At 45.9% G+C, this 15,706-nt stretch overlaps 1 long non-coding RNA gene across 1 annotated transcript in view; it reads left to right on the forward strand.

The window, feature by feature from the left end:
• Positions 1-3,873: 3,873 nt before the first annotated feature.
• Positions 3,874-15,706, forward strand: part of LOC145534932 (uncharacterized) — a 36,545-nt gene continuing 24,712 nt past the window's right edge. The window contains exons 1-2 of the long non-coding RNA XR_014075087.1: positions 3,874-4,324; positions 5,079-5,168. This is a non-coding gene — a long non-coding RNA (uncharacterized LOC145534932). The remainder of the gene's footprint in view (positions 4,325-5,078; positions 5,169-15,706) is intronic.

The following is a 15,706-nucleotide window of genomic DNA, read 5'->3' on the forward strand; positions in this document are numbered from 1 at the left end:
ACACGACTCAGTGAGTAAATAACAACAACAGGCTTTTCCTTATTGCTAACCAATTACTGTTTGACTGCGCAGGTCTTACTGCCGCGTGTGGGCTCCTCTCCCATTGCAGTGCTCGGGCTTCTCATGGCGGTGCTTCTCTTACTGCGGAGCGCGGGATCTAGGGGGTGAGGGCGGTGGCAGTTGCAGCGCGTGGTCTCAGTCGACGTGGCTCCCGGGCTCTAGAGCACAGGCTCTGTGGCTCCGACATGTGGGAGCTTCCTGGATCAAGAATCGAATCGAATCTCCTGCATCGGCAGGAGAATTCTTAACCACTGGACCACCAGGGAAGACCCTTTCTATTCTAATATTGTAGAAGAGGAAGCGTCAGTAAGACTTCCCCCAGTTAAGGAGAGGCCAGGGAGATGCTCAAATCGGTCTTCCCATACCAAACCCCACATGCTCATGCCCACGCTAAGTCGCTCAGCCAGGTCCGACTCCGTGCGACCCCGTGGACTCTAGCCCCTCAGGTTCCTCTGTCCATGGGATTCTCCAGGCAAGAATCCTGGAGTGGGTTGCCATGTCCTCCTCCAGGGGATCTTCCCAGCTGAGGGATCGAACTGGGTCTCCTGCATTGCAGGCGGTTCTTTACTGTCTGAGCCACCAGGGAAGCTCCACATGCTTGCTCCGTATTTTCCCTAGTGAAGATTTGTATTGTTATTGTACAGGCTCTGAGGGGGATGAAGAAGGATCCTTACCCAAGATGACTTTGCATGGAAATTACAGTTCAGAGGCATCTTCGTCTGATGCAGGCAAAGTGAAGGTCCAGCCCATGTGAATGTAAGGGTTAGCTGGGGTTTCTAGGTCTGGGTGCAGGTGTGATGACAGACTGGTAATGAAATGAGTGAACAAAAGTAGAACCCGTGTGTGTCTGGTTCCTGGAGAGGTCGTCACACCACAAAGCGTTCATTGTTGTCATCATGCGGAGCACCAAACACTGTGACTGCCACTGGGAGAAGAAAGAAATCAGATCACCCACGGCACTTTGTCCAGCTCGCTCGGCAGAAGGGCTTTATAATACACAGGGGCTATTATGCCCCTTTCGGTTTCACTGTGTCGCCTTATAAATAGGATGTGCTTCTCTATAAATAGCATCAAGGCCATACACCGTACAGGCCTTTGTGAAGTCAGGCTCAGAGGGAGCGGCAGGGGGCAGGGCAGCATCCTCCCTGCTGTCTGGGTGTCCCCCTGCGCTGGCACCTGCAGAGGGTCACCTGGGCTGGCCACCACGGCTGTCCCCAAGCCACGAAGTGGGCGGAAACTCGAAAACCCCAACATGGACGGGCGATTGGAATGACTGCCGAGCTCACATGTGGGTCACTGGATCTCCTATGTCTTGCAGATCACTTCTCAGCTGGTCTACAGTCTCTCTCCCCCAGCCCCCTGCCACCCCACCTTCTCTGACTGAAGATTAAGCAACAAAAGATGCTTTCTGTAAACCAAAGCTGGAAGTACAGTGGGCCTGCTCCCTGCTTGATGTACCCGTGTGTAACTGTAGGATTTAATTTTGCTTTGCATTAATCAAACAACAATAAAATCCATAAAAACCCCACTAAGAAGCATTCTAACTTAAGACCCCATGCTAAACACCGAGGGACCCAGCTCATTGTCTTTCTCCTGTGCGCTGTGACAGGAATTAGATAGCAAGAGAAAGAAAGAAAAATCGAGCCACTTTTTTTTTCATAGAAAGAGAGGACACCTACCATAAATTAGGGGCAGTGGGAGTGAAGGCGAGGCCAGAGGCGCACGCCGTCTAGCTGCGCGAGCAGCTCCTCTCCTGGGCCCTGCCAGCTGCTGCCGCTGCCTTCGTGTGTTCAGGTGAGAGCCATGATGGGAGACACGTGCAGACACACAAAGGAACCTATTTGGACTGGCGTGTCAGCTCATCTTTATCAAATGTTGCACAGGTATATTTTGTTGCCATGCTTCATTACCCCAGAATGGCATGCCTGAAATGTTTGTCTCTTCTATAAACCCAATCGCTATCCTAGGCAGGCACATTTGACAGAGCAATAGACGGCTGTTTCTTTCACAGTCCTGGGTTTGTAGAGGCTGGACAGTTAGGGAGGGTGGCGGGGGAGAGAGATGAGGGGAGAGGAGGAGGACAGTGAGAGAGACAGAGAGGCAGAGAGAGGGAGACACAGACAGACAGACAGAGGGAGAGAGGGAGAGAGAGACAGAGAGACAGGCAGAGAGGGAGAGAGAGACAGACAGATAGAAGGAGAGAGAGACAGACAGAGAGACAGAGAGAGGGAGAGAGAGAGAGACAGATAGAAGGAGAAAGAGACAGACAGAGAGAGGGAGAGAGAGACAGACACAGAGACAGAGAGAGGGAGAGACAGACAGAGGGAGAGAGACAGGGAGAGGGAGAGAGACAGACAGAGAGACAGGCAGAGAGAGGGGGAGAGAGACAGAGGGAGAGAGAAAGACAGAGAGGGGGAGAGATTTATTTTTAAAAATTCAGATGTGTGCTGCCTGTGCCTTTTTGAAGTCTATAATAAATAAAGGAAACCTAAAGAGTTGCATAATGAATCTGAATTTTGTTTTGGAAAAGATCATTTGCCCTGTGATTGGGAAAAAATCTTACCCAGCCAGCCAGGTGGTAGATTTAAAAATATAAAGCTTTAAAAATAATTTCTGTGAAACAAAAGAAGATAGGGCAAGTGTCAGGGACAAGTGCTCTCCCGGTAAATGAGACAAGCATCACCAGAAGTGAAATTTGGTTTCTGTTACACGTAAGACTCTTGCATCAAAACCCACCTTTTATCTTCCAGTGGCCTCCTGGAAAATCAATATTTTAATTCTATGTGATACAGATTAAGCTCTTGGGAATTAGAATTGGGTAGGCCTATATTTTATTTCCCTCCTTAGAGCAACTGTGACAACGACTTTCGCAAATCAGAGAGGGGAGCATGAAGGTTTGGGGACTTGGATATGCACAGATTTCTGGCCTTTCCTCCGAGGGTGCAGACCCCATTGGGTCTGCAAGCAGATCTGTAGCCTCCAGGAAAGCAAGACACCCGTGGCTGCATCTCTCAGAGCTGCATCCTGGGCAAAGGGAGCCTTTATCCCTCCGAGTTGATATTAACACAGTGTTCCTGGTATAACTGTTATTAACTGTGACCTTCACTCATTATCCAGAGAAGAAGAGAAAACAATAATTGATGGGCAATTTCAACGTGGGGGTTCCCAGAAACAGCACAGTGAACTATGCCCTGTTTTGTAATTGTTTTGTCAACCTCAGGAATGTCAGCAGGTGTCCGGGTGGAGACTCACAAAACCCTTCTCCTATTTGAGGCCTCCTGAGCCGGATCTGGGGTCACCGAGCCAGATGAGTTTGGAATTCAGAATCTGAGCTGGTGCAGGGCGGAACAGTGTAGTTGTGTACCGACCAGCATGTCGGAGTTGGAGGCCTCTCCAGAATCGAATAGTGAGTCTAGATGGGCCAAACCAGGCGTGTTTACGCTGCGAGGGTTCAACAGGAACTCTAAAGAAGTCTCACGTCAGTGAAGGGTAGGTCAGATTTTGTCGTGAAAGGAGCTACGAAAATATTTGCGGTTTTCCAATCTTTGGGGGTTTTGCATGCAGATAAGGGACTGAACATCTGTGTTTAGCACAGACGCGGGCTCTGCCGTCACGGAGGACGTGCGGCCCCTCACGGAAGGGCTGTGCTGGCCCTTCGCAGGCTGGGGGGCCCGCCGCACGTGCACAGCCACGTGACCCCGCCGCACGTGCACAACCACGTGACCCCGCTGCCTGTGCACAGCCACGTGACCCGCCGCATGTGCACAGCCACGTGACCCCACCGCAGGTGCGCAGCCACGTGACCCCACTGGCGGCGGCTGGGACGCCGGACAGAGGTGGAGCCTGGCCGCAAGCCCGCCCCGCGTGCGCGCCTGTCGGCTGATTCTCCTGCTGCCGTCCAGTTAAAGGTCCCCAGCTGCGCCGGGAGAAACCCGCCCTCCTCATCCTGTCTGGGCTCCTCTGGCCTCCTGGTCCCCAAGGTCTCTCTGCCTCCCGCGTGTAAGTGACCGCCGCTCGAGGCCCCTTAGACACCCAGCGTGCGGGTCGCGCCGGCCATCGGCTTGTTCTCTTACACCTCCTGTGCCTCCCGGGAGGTCTCCAGCTCCTCCGTGACCGAGGCGGTCCCGCGAGCCCCGGTGTGTGTTGCCTCCGGTCTGCAGGGCCTCGGAGAGGTCACTGCATCCTCCCAGGCTCAGTCTTACAGCCCACGAGCCCCGTGTGAATTTAGCGGCCTTTGGTTACTTTTCCAACCTGGGGATAAAAGGTATGATATTATTGTCCCAGAGTTGAGAAAGGCCAGCTCTGTGTGTGTGTGTTTGATTCCCCTACAGTGCTAGAATAAGAAGTTTTTGTAACTTAGGGCCATTCTGGATGGTGGCACAGGTTTAAACTGGGCTTCCCATTAAAACTTCTTAACAGAATCTATTTATGGCCCATCAAAGAAACCATACCCCGCCTAGAACCTGGGTTTGTACAGGCCACGAAGGCTGCCTCGCAACAAATGTGTGACAGTCTCCTTTGGGGAACACAATTAAATATTTCACAACCAAATATTCTCTAGGAGAATTCTCTTTGTGGGCAGCACTTCAAGGTTTCTTTAGGCTAAATTAATTAAATGTTGTATCTTAGAGGCAGATGCAGGAAGGAAAGGTGCAGGTATATAGATGAGATTCCCGGTGGTATATTCTGATGCTCAGAAAATGAGAGCTTTGTGGTTACTTTATTTTCAAGTTATCTGTACTTACAAGAAACAAAGTGAAAAATGAATTTGAGATCTCAGACCATTCCTGTCCAGGAGATGCGTTCGTTGAGGGTAACAGGGTGGCGGTGGATGTCTGGGACTCTTGATCACACTCCCGCATCCCTGGCTGGCGTGTGGATGGCTCAGTTCTCAGTGGTCCCATCCGCTGACCTCTCACGGTCGGTGAACCCAGGTGCCTTCTTTCGGCTTCTGACGGTGCCCTTTCCCTCCCAGGTCTGGCCCCAACCCAGCCCTCTCTTTCTCCTCTTGTCTCCAGGCGACTTGGCCATGTGAACTCCGAGGGGAGACCAGGCTGGAAACAGAGGGCCTGTTATTTCATGGAGCAGAGACAAGCAACACCTTGGAGGTGAGCGATGGGAACTGTTACAAGTGAGGTGTAGCTCGGGGCAGGTGAGCCCTGTGTTAATGAGGCCCCACCTCCCGCTTCCTGACAGATGACTGTCATTGTTCAGATGCGCTGACAGCCTCCTGATTGATGGCTGGGTCACCCTGCCCGCGGTCAGAGTGCATTGTCTTCCTTCTTCCGCTGATGCTTCTGATCTGCTGACCCCAGGGTGACCTGGTAGGGGTGGAGCTGAAATTAACATGTCAGTTTCTTTAGTTAAATTTTTTAAAAAGGGGAAGTGGGGGCAGAAAGGAGGAAGAGAAACTTTGAGGCTAATACATTGCTGATAAAGATTGAAAACATATGTCACTGCTCAAGTCTGTCATGTCAGTTTAGCCCAGATAAAAAAACACTCTGCGTCCTCTCTGAACAGGAAAGGAGGATGCTACCACAGCCATTGACAGCTGTACATCCTCATCGGTGGGGCCCCCATTAGAGCTCCTCTTGACCTTCCTTCAGCGTAACCAGTGCCGATCTTGCCAGTCACTGTGCTTGGTTGCCAAAATCTCCTTTAAAAAGTGTGTTTAGATCCCTGCTCAGTGTGGTGAGGATGGTTTTCTTTGTGCTCAGGAGTGGGCATTGTGTGTTTTTACTTCCTGTGCCAGGATGCTCAGAGATTTGGAAAGAGGAAAAAAAAATAGTGTTTTCATGTTGCACATCACATTCAAACTGTAGCCAGTCAGAGACCACTGGACCCAGGAAGTTCGAATAATTTCACTTTGCCTCTGGGTTTATCATCCTACTTCATGAGAAACTGTGTTATTAATGAACAAAGCAGGATGAAACCAAATCCTTTTAAATGCTTCCTGCTTGATTTTCTCTTAGAAAATAGACTCATTCCTCTTCCTAATTAGTCATTTTATTTTTGTCTTTCATACAATGGTAATTGTTATTTTTTTTTTTAATTTTGATGTATACCCTTTCTGTGCAGCTAGTTTAACAAGGTAATATGTGACTGATTTGTGTACTTCCAAGGTGAGGAGAATGTTGTGATTTCATTATGTCTTTAGATATCACGAAGCTTTTTATATTGCCTTTATACGGTTTTGACTTGGGAATCTATCTAAAGTTAAGGTGTTATCTGTTCATTGTCTGTTCCATCTCAGTATTAATAGCCAAACATGACATTTGATTTTAGTAGGTGAGAAGGTGGCAGAGATGTCCATCAGAAAAGCCTCCCTGTCTTTTTTCAGATAGATCGATGGCAACATAAACACTCAACACTAGATCCACAGACTACAAGCTATTAAGAAGAAGAGATGAAGCAATGTTACTATGTTGTTAATAAGCATATTTCCCCTCATCTGTAAGAGAAAGATGATACTGTAGCTTTTACTAGGCTTACCATCATAACTTTACATTGCTGGTCTCTCTCTAAACTGGCCCATGTATGAGGAGTTTCATAATTTCACATTCTGAGCAATTTATCAAATCAGGTCCATTTGCAGATGAGAACTTCTCAAAACGAACATCACAGTGTTCAAGTCATTTACATCTGATTTGTGATGAGATCCTCAGATCTTGCCTGAGAGTTATTCTGGATTTTCTGACACAGTTCTAAATTCAAGCAATTTTAAATTTACCCATTAAAGTGATTCACTAACCATGTAATAAAAAGATGAATATTGATGTAAATTAGTGCATAACTCAGAAAAAGTCCATTGTTAGTATTCTGAGATTTGGTTCCGAAATAGCAATGATGATTCTATAATAAATTGACAAACTGTCATCCTCAGCGGGGAAGTTGTCAAGATTCCCCTTACGTCTGAGAATCATTTATGATTGGGACTTTCAAGGAGATCAAAGCGGGTTCTCATTTGCATCAATTTTAGGAAGCAATTGAACAAATAGTGATGGAGTATCTCCTGTGTCCTGGGCATGGTGCAGCCACATCTAGGTTTAGGTATGCAGAACATATCCCTGATACAAGCAAAGACTGCTATATGCCAGTTCAGTCGAGATGCCTGCATTGCTGTGTGTTACAGCTGATGGGTGGTCTAATGTGGTCAAAACTGTCCAGGTCTGAAAAGCTACCTGAGGGACCTTTGTTTCCTGGTCTGTAGGCAGCCTGTCTGTAACATCAGGGAGTGGGACTGATAAACCTCGGAATCTCTGACCACGTTTTATAATTCTGCTCTGACCAACACGCGTTTTTTTGCTGTACATTCATAGACTATAGGGAAGAATTTGTAATTAATGAGCCACTGAAGGATGTTTTTTATTCCCTTCTGGGTTAGAAATACAATCAGAGTTCTGAACATTCAGATTAGAAGTGGATGTTTCGATGGTACTGATGCAAGTGTGCGATCTATTTGCATTTGGGCTGGAATGGAAGCTTTTTTTTTTTCATTTCTGGGACAAGCCACTTAATCATATTTGGGTGAAAAAGCAGAGACCAGTGAGGAGAGGACAGGGCTGGGTGACAATGGAAGCTAGGCCTTGTCTTGGTGGCCCAGCCTTGCTCGTTCAGGCTGGTTCCTGATGTACAGGCTCAGAGGAGGAGCCTCCAGATAGGAGAGAATGAATCTGTCAGATCCATTTTTCTTCTTTTTCTTGAGGGTGAATTTATTTTTCATGTTTTGAAAGGAGTGTGTGACCATGCTGCCACCAAGTCGTTTTTCCCCTGGAATCATATTTCCGTTTTCATTCCTAACAAAGCACCTCTTTGGGTCCCAGGATTTCATTGGTTCATCTCTCTCCGTCCGAACAATCCTTTGCATTTCACACTTGATGCCAAAGGAAGAAACGTGGTGAATGCGGCTCGTAATGATGATGGATGGCATCGTGAGTCCTTGTGGCCAGCGAGTTGGCCAAATTACCTGAGCCTGCCAGCCTGCTGACTCGGGTCTGAATTATGGAGAAGATGAATTTTGGAATCTTTTCTGCTGCTAGGACAATGAGTAAGCTTTGTCCCTAGACTATGGGAATGTGGGAGGAAGTGGTGATTGTGTAGCCGCAGAAATACAGCGAAACGGGGCCTGGCTAGACTTTGGCTGACATCCAGGAGCCCAGAAGTACAGACGCAGGAGGGCAGATGGACGGGCACTCTCTGGAGCCCCCTCCCGTCCTCTGCCCTCCCCGCTGGACCCCCGCCCCCCGCCCGAGGGAAGGTCCAGGCTGGGCTGGGAGGTGCGCGTGGTCACTGCAGGTCAGCTTTCCTGGAAACTTTGCTGTTCCCTCTCCGGTTACTTCACTTGCTTTGCAGCTTTAGAACCGTGTCAGTCTGTTGAAGGTCCCGCCTTCCCTGGACCAGCTCTGAGTCGGTGACGGATTACAGAGAGAAGTCGGATGCCCAGCGTGTCCCCCCGGCCTGCTCACCCTGAGCGTCTGCGGCCCACCTGGCCTCTCCCGGGAGCGGCCTGCCCTCCGCGCTGTGCCCTGGTGCCCCCACCTCCGCCTCTCCTGGGGGCTCTTACTCCACAGTAACGCCTTCCGCTTGCCGTTCTGTTGCTCGTGATTTCTCATCCTTGCTCTCGGCATTTGACTTTTCTCAAACGTTTTCCTCCCGTCGAACACTCCCTTAGTGCCATGTCGCTGCCCCGTCTCCCCGGCCTTTAGCCACCGAGATCCTCAGCTCCTGCCGGTCGGCCGTGACCAGCCCTGCAGCCTTAACCCTTCAAACCTCTGGGGGCTCGCTGCTCTTGGTCGGCTTGGTTTGCTGTGAGTTGTGTCCTGGAGTCTTCCTACTTCCTGTTTCTTCTTGCTCCTCAGACCCTGTCTCCCCCTCTGTACTTCGTATGCTTTTACACATGGTTTCACCTTTTCCTTCCTTCCTCCCTCCCCTCTCTTTCCCCATCTTTTTTTTTAATTAAAAAAAAACCTTTCTATTCTGTATTGGGGTATAGCTGATAAACAGTGTTGTGGTAGTTTCAGGCAAATGGTGAAGGGACTCAGCCGTACATATACATGTATCCGTTCTCCCCCAAACCCTTCTCCCCTGCAGACTGGCACATAACACTGAGCCGAGTTCCCTGTGCTCTAAGTGGGTCCTTGTTGGTGTTGGTGATCCATTTTAAATCTAGCAGTGTGTACATGACCTTTCCAAACTCCCTAACCATCCCTTCCCCCTGGCAACCATAAGCTCGTTCTCTAGATCTGTGCCTCCCTTTCTGTTTTGTAAGTTCATTTGTATCATTTGTTTTTAGATCCCACATATAAGGGATGTCATATGGTGTTTCTCCTTCTCTGTCTGACTTAATTCACGTAATATGACACTCTTCAAGTCCATCCATGATGCTGCAAATGGCATTATTTCGTTCTTTTCACAGGCTGAGTAATATTCCCTTGTATGCATGTACTACATCTTGATCTGTCCCTCTGTTGTGGACATTTAGGTTGCTTCCAAGTCTTTGCTATTGTAAATAGTGTTACAATGAGCACTGGGGTACATGTGTCCTTTCAGATCACGTTTCTCTCTGGATGTGTGCCCAGGAGTGGGATTGCAGGCTCAGATGGTAGCTCTGGTTTTAGTGTTTTAAGGACCCTCCATACTGCTCCCCATACTGGCTGTGAAATTTACATTCCCACCAACAGTGTCGTAGGCTTCTCTTCTCTCCACACCCTCTCTAGTATTTGCTGTTTGTGGATTTTTTTGATGATGGCTATTCTGGTTCCCACCCCATCTTTCTTTCTCTATTCTCCAGATATTTCTTTGCATTTAGAGTCTTATTAAGCATCTGACTGTGAAGGCTCCTAAATGTGAACTACCAGCCCTGAATGTTTGTCTGAAAGCCAGAATTACATCCCCAAGTTGCCCGGGTGACATTCTCTCCTGGACCAGCTTACTGCTTCTTTACTTGACTTAACTTGTCTACCCGGTGTTTGCTGAATGCCCCTGTACCAGGCACTGGGCCAGGCCCTGGAAAAACAATAGTGAAAAATCCAGTCCCTACCTGCAGGTGGGGGCAGATAGATTCAGACACGAAAGCAAGAAATTATAATACTATGGCTGTGATGGTGGTGGTAACTCTGTTACGGGAAGAGCTTACGATGTAGAGGAAGGGCTATGCTGAGACTTCTAACATGTGAGGGGCTGTTTGCTTAGGTCTTCTATGGCTTCTTTTGTCTGTGTTTTAAAATTTTCAATATATGAATCCTGTACATGTTTTGTTGAGTATATAAATAAGTATTTCCTTTTCTTTAGATTGCAAATGATCCCGTGTTTATAATCTCATTTCCATAGCTCATGGTTACTATTTCCAAATGGGATTGGCCTTTGTGTGTTAATCTTATTTCTGCAAACTTGCTGAACTCACCTTTGAGTTCCAGGAATTATCTTACAGATTCTTCGGGATTCTGTAGAAATAATGTGGAAAATCACGTCATCTGCAAACAAGGATAGTTTGAATTCTCCTTTCCAATCTGTTTTGTTTGTTTATTTATTTATTTTTGGCTGAGCCGGGTCTTCATTACCGCATGAGCTTTTCTCTAGTTGCGGAGAGCAGCAGCTCCCTTCTGCTTGTGGTGTGTGGGCTTCTCTCATTGCAGAGCATGGGCTCTGGGACGCGCGGCTTCAGTAATTCTGGCATGTGGGCTTAGCTGCCGCACAGCCTGTGGGGTCTTCCTGGACCAGGGATCAAATCTGTGTCTTCTGCCTTGGCAGGCAGATTCTTTATCACTGGTCATAAGAAATAACCAAATGGAAATGGCCTACTGTGATCAGTGTTTTACCACTCTGAGTGACATGTGACACCTTGCTTCCACTTGGTTCTCTTTACTTGCTCCACATTTAAATGCAACTTGAGTATGTCATTTTTCTTTCAACCATCATATATTGTTTAGAAAATTCACAAGGAAGAGGATAATTCATTATATATTCTCATACTTCTACTCTTTCCATTACTCTTTCTTCTTTTCTAATTAGAGTCCAAAATGTCTTCCTTTTTTTCATTTCCTTTAAGTTTGAAGGACTCACTTTAAGCATGCTTTAAGAGTCGATCTGCTAGTCAGAAGTTCTTTTCTTTTTTCCCTTTCATCTAAGAGTGTTTTTATTTCTCCATCATCCCTGAAGCATAGCTTTACTGGTTGACAATTCTCTTCTTTTAGCCCTTGAAAAACATTGTGTCACTTCCTCTTGGCCTCTGTGCTTTCTACTGAGAAATCTGTTGTCCCTAGAATTCATGTTCTCCTAAAGATAATGTATCATTTTTGTTCCTCTGTAGGTAATGCATCATTTTTGTTTTTCTAAAGGTAATGTATTGTTTTTCTCTGGATGTCTTCAAGAGTTTTTCTGTCCTTAGTTTTCAGCAGTTTATGATAGGACTTTGAGGTTATTGTATTTGGGTTTGATTCAGTTTCCTGAGTCTGTTTAAGGTGTTCATGAAATCTGAGAAGTTTTCATCCATTATTTCCTGAAATACTCTTTTAGCACCACAGTTTTTCTCATAGAGGATCTGATACGAATGTTTAGTCTTTTGTTATTGACCCCAGGTCTCTGAGCCTCAGTTGATGTGTTTTATAGTCTGTCTGCTCTCTGTTGTTCAGACTGGGTGAGTCTTATTGATCCAGCCTTCTGTTCCCCACTTCTATCTTCTTTCTTCTCCATTCTGCTATTGGACACTCTACTATTTAAAAAATCTCTGTTATTGTATTATTCAGTCCTATTATTTCCATTTGGTTCTTTTTTATGACCTCTATTTCTTTGCTGATATTTCTCTGCTTTTTCATTTGTTTCAAGATATATTGTAATTGTTTACTGCGTCATTTTTGTAGTGGATGCTTTAAAACGCCCAACAGATCATTCTAACACCTGATTCATCTTGGTGTTAACATCAGTTGATAGACTTTTCTCATTCAGCTTGTGATTTTCTGATTCTTGTTATTACTGGTGATTTTAAAAAAATTGTATTCTGGACACTTTGAGTATTATGATAGGAGTCTGTGGGACCTTTTGAATATTTTATTTTAAAAGGCAGTCACTCTATTGAAGCTTTGCACGTAGATCATAGCCTACTTTTATAGGGTCAAAGAACAGTCTAAATTTTCACACCCCTTCTGTGGTCATTTGGTCTGTTTGGCTTATCTCATGTTGCTGAGATTCAGATTGGGTCCTACCTGTGCTGTCTGTGGCGGTGCCAGGAGAGTCCCCAGGCCGGGCCACCTGGTGTGTCTAGGTGGAGGAGGACAGTCTCTGACCTACAGGAGTAAAGAGCTTTCCCACGCCCGGCTGCTTTGTGGTGGATGCCCTGTGCCTCTCCAGGGAGGGTGGATTTAGACCTGGTAGTGAATGAGAGCACACCACAAAATAATGGAGGAAGGAAATGGAGGCAATGTGGTCATGATAGAGAAGACAGGTGAGAATCCAGCTGGATAAACAAGGACCAAGAGGCCAAGAAGGAGGGTTAGGTGAGCTGCCAGTGTTCCATTAACTAGGATGGTCAGCTATAAAAGCATTAGTCCAGGACTGGACATATTTAATGATCTTTGGAACATACTTTTGAATTTCTTGAAGTTAAGAATTCTAAATTGCGACAGGTTTGGGTGGACAAAGTCTGTGCCAGTGTAAATATAACATCAGAAGTAGGGTGGTTGAGGACTCAAGACTGTGAATTTGGAGCCATTCACATTATGGGTAAAACAAAGAGGAAGAGACAAATGAACTGTACAACAGATGTGAATCATCCACAACACGTACCTTGGATTGTGGTGGACTTACTAAGTTAAGGCAGTGAGTGCCGTTAGAATATAGGAAAATTTAAAAAATTCATGCTTGTTCAAGATTATATGTACTTATGTACTTTATGTAAAATATTCAGATATGGTCAGGATTACACATACGTTTTGTGTCATTAAATATGTGGTAGATAATTTTCAACAATGCCAGGGTATGTATTGTCTCTCATAAAAGCTTTATTACAACAACCCACATTCTAACCATGAACATGGAATACATAAAGCTGCTCAAATCTCCTTTAGGTTTGACTTCCTCGAACTAAGCTTATAGCCAATCCTTTCCAGAGCATAGTTCATTTTAGTGAATTCTGACGGTAATTCCCATCATAACACTGGGAATTATAACATTAATTCCCCTGAAGTTCCTTTGAATTAAACTGAGTTACAAACAATTTAAATATTGAAAAAAATAATGACTTTCTTTAAAAAAAACCACGAACATTGCCTCAATATAATGACATATGGACTCAAAGTTAAAATTCTATTAATATTAGTAAAGGCAAGATGACTTACAAGGGGAAAGTGAAAGTCGCTCAGTCATGTCCAACTCTTTGCGACCCCAGGGACTATATAGTCCATGGGATTCTCCAGGCCAGAATACTGGAGTGGGTAGCCTTTCCCTTCTCCAGGGGATCTTCCCAACCCAGGGATCAAACCCAGGTCTCCTGCATTGCAGGCGGATTCTTTACCAGCTGAGCCACAGGGGAAGCCCCTTATAAGGGCAAGATTATAGATAGGTATGTTTCTGGAGAGGCATGTATTAATATGAAATAATAGCCCTAAAATCTTGACACACTTTGTTCCCATAATAATACTTCTATGTGCTTATTCTAAGGCACAATTCAGAGATTATCTTAGGAAAAAATTACCAGTAACTCACTTGATAAATTGGAAACTTTGTCCGTAGGTTTCTGTGGAGAGGATCTTGAATTCTGTAGAGACAGTCTTCTCCTTTTGTGTATGTTGGAGTCTCTCTGGAGATCTTATTGAACACAGGAGGACCAGTGATACGGGAGGACCACAGAGCAGGTGGTCAAGGCACATGGTAGGAAGAGCGGTGCTTGACCCAGGGGAGCACTCACTGGGGAGCATTCAGCTTTTCCTCCTTTCTCTTTTCCTCTTTTCCTCTCATCCTCTCCCCTTTCATTTCCTGCTTTTAAACTCTGGGCAGAACAAGTATTTAACAATACTTCTTGATCTTGAGAAGGATGTGGATGTGAACCAGTGGTCACAAATTAATGAAGCCCTATTTTAAGAGCTCTGAATACAATACTATGCGTAGTTCTACACTTCAGCGGGGTTTGAATTAAGGATCATTTAATACTGCTGAAGCCACTGCTTTGACAACACGCAAAGCCCCTTAGACTTACCTCACTGAATGTTTCAGGGAAGAAGGATGTTCCAGGTCTAGTGAGCATGCACTCAGCAAACATGCAAGCTATTATAATTTTCCTTAGATGAGAAGGATCCCACAGACTTGCCAAGTGATCTGCTTTAAAACACCATGGTCATCCAGAAGGTTGAGTTCTGTAAGAACACTCCAGGCTCACATGGGCTCAGGGAAGTCACATCTGAAAAAGGCAGCAGTGTGGTTACGCTATTCGAGTTGTGGGGTGGATAAAAAATTCTGGGTGAGCACTGTCGCTGTCTCTCTCTCATATTTTTTTACTTGAAAGTAAGTAGGCCATTGAATCCATTCTGTTGTGTCAAATTATTTTTTAAGTAAAAAGCTACAACACTGGAATTCAATTCAGAAGAGCCTGGCAATCCTGGGGGAAGGCGGGAAATCCTCTGTGAGACTCGTTCTCTGTTCAGGGCACAGGGCCAGGAAGAGTCACCCCGAGAGCCAGCCAGAATCCTTCTTGGACTTTGTAACCAGGGCTCCAATCTTGGTTGTTTTAGGAAATTGCAATTTAAGCCCCTTGGGACAAGATGGTGGGAAATTGTTAGGCTAACCATGCTGATGGCACGGGTAGATGCAGAAGCTATTTTGACTTGTTGAGTCACTCAATCATGTCCGACTTTGCAACCCCATGGACTGCAGCACACCAGGGTTCCCTGTCCTTCACTGTCTCCCTGAGTTTGCTCAAACTCATGTCCGTTGAGTCGATGATGCCATCCAACCATCTCATCCTCTGTTAACCCCTTCTCCTCCTGTCTTCAATCTTTCCCATCATCAGGGTCTTTTCCAGTGAGTCAGTTCATCGCATCAGGTGGCCAAAGTACTGGAGCTTCAGCTTCAACATCAGTCCTTCCAATGAATATTAGGACTGACTGCCTGTAGGATGGACTGGTTGGATCTCCTTGCATCCAAGGGTCTCTCAAGGGTCTTCTCCAGCATCACAGTTCAAAAGCATCAATTCTTCGGCGCTCAGCTTCCTTTATGGTCCAGCTGTCACATGTATACATGACCACTGGAAAAACCACAGCCTTGACTAGACGGACCTTTGTCGGCAAAGTGATGTCTCTGCTTCTTAATAGGCTGTCTAGGTTTATGACAAACCTAGACATCATATTTTAATTTGAGCTCTGGTAATATCAGAGATTGTCAGGATGCACCCACCAAGGGGGCTGCCTACAGGAATGTGGCTCACCTGTTCTTTTCTCACCTGGACACAGAGTGTCAAGGAGAAAGCTCTGTCCATCTATGCAGTGTTATTAAGTCTGTCATGTAGAACTCAAAGTGCTATCTCTTCTCAACTTTTCTCAAGTAATAGCACATTTTTCTGATGGTAGTAATAGTAACATAGTTACTGTTGAAACTTTGAAATGCACAGGAATACATGACAGAGAAATGAAAGTCATCATATTCTAGCTTGTTAAACGAA

This window comes from Giraffa tippelskirchi, chromosome 14 (assembly GCF_054371585.1).
Source record: "Giraffa tippelskirchi isolate mGirTip1 chromosome 14, T2T-mGirTip1v1.2.pri, whole genome shotgun sequence".
NCBI lineage: Eukaryota > Metazoa > Chordata > Mammalia > Artiodactyla > Giraffidae > Giraffa > Giraffa tippelskirchi.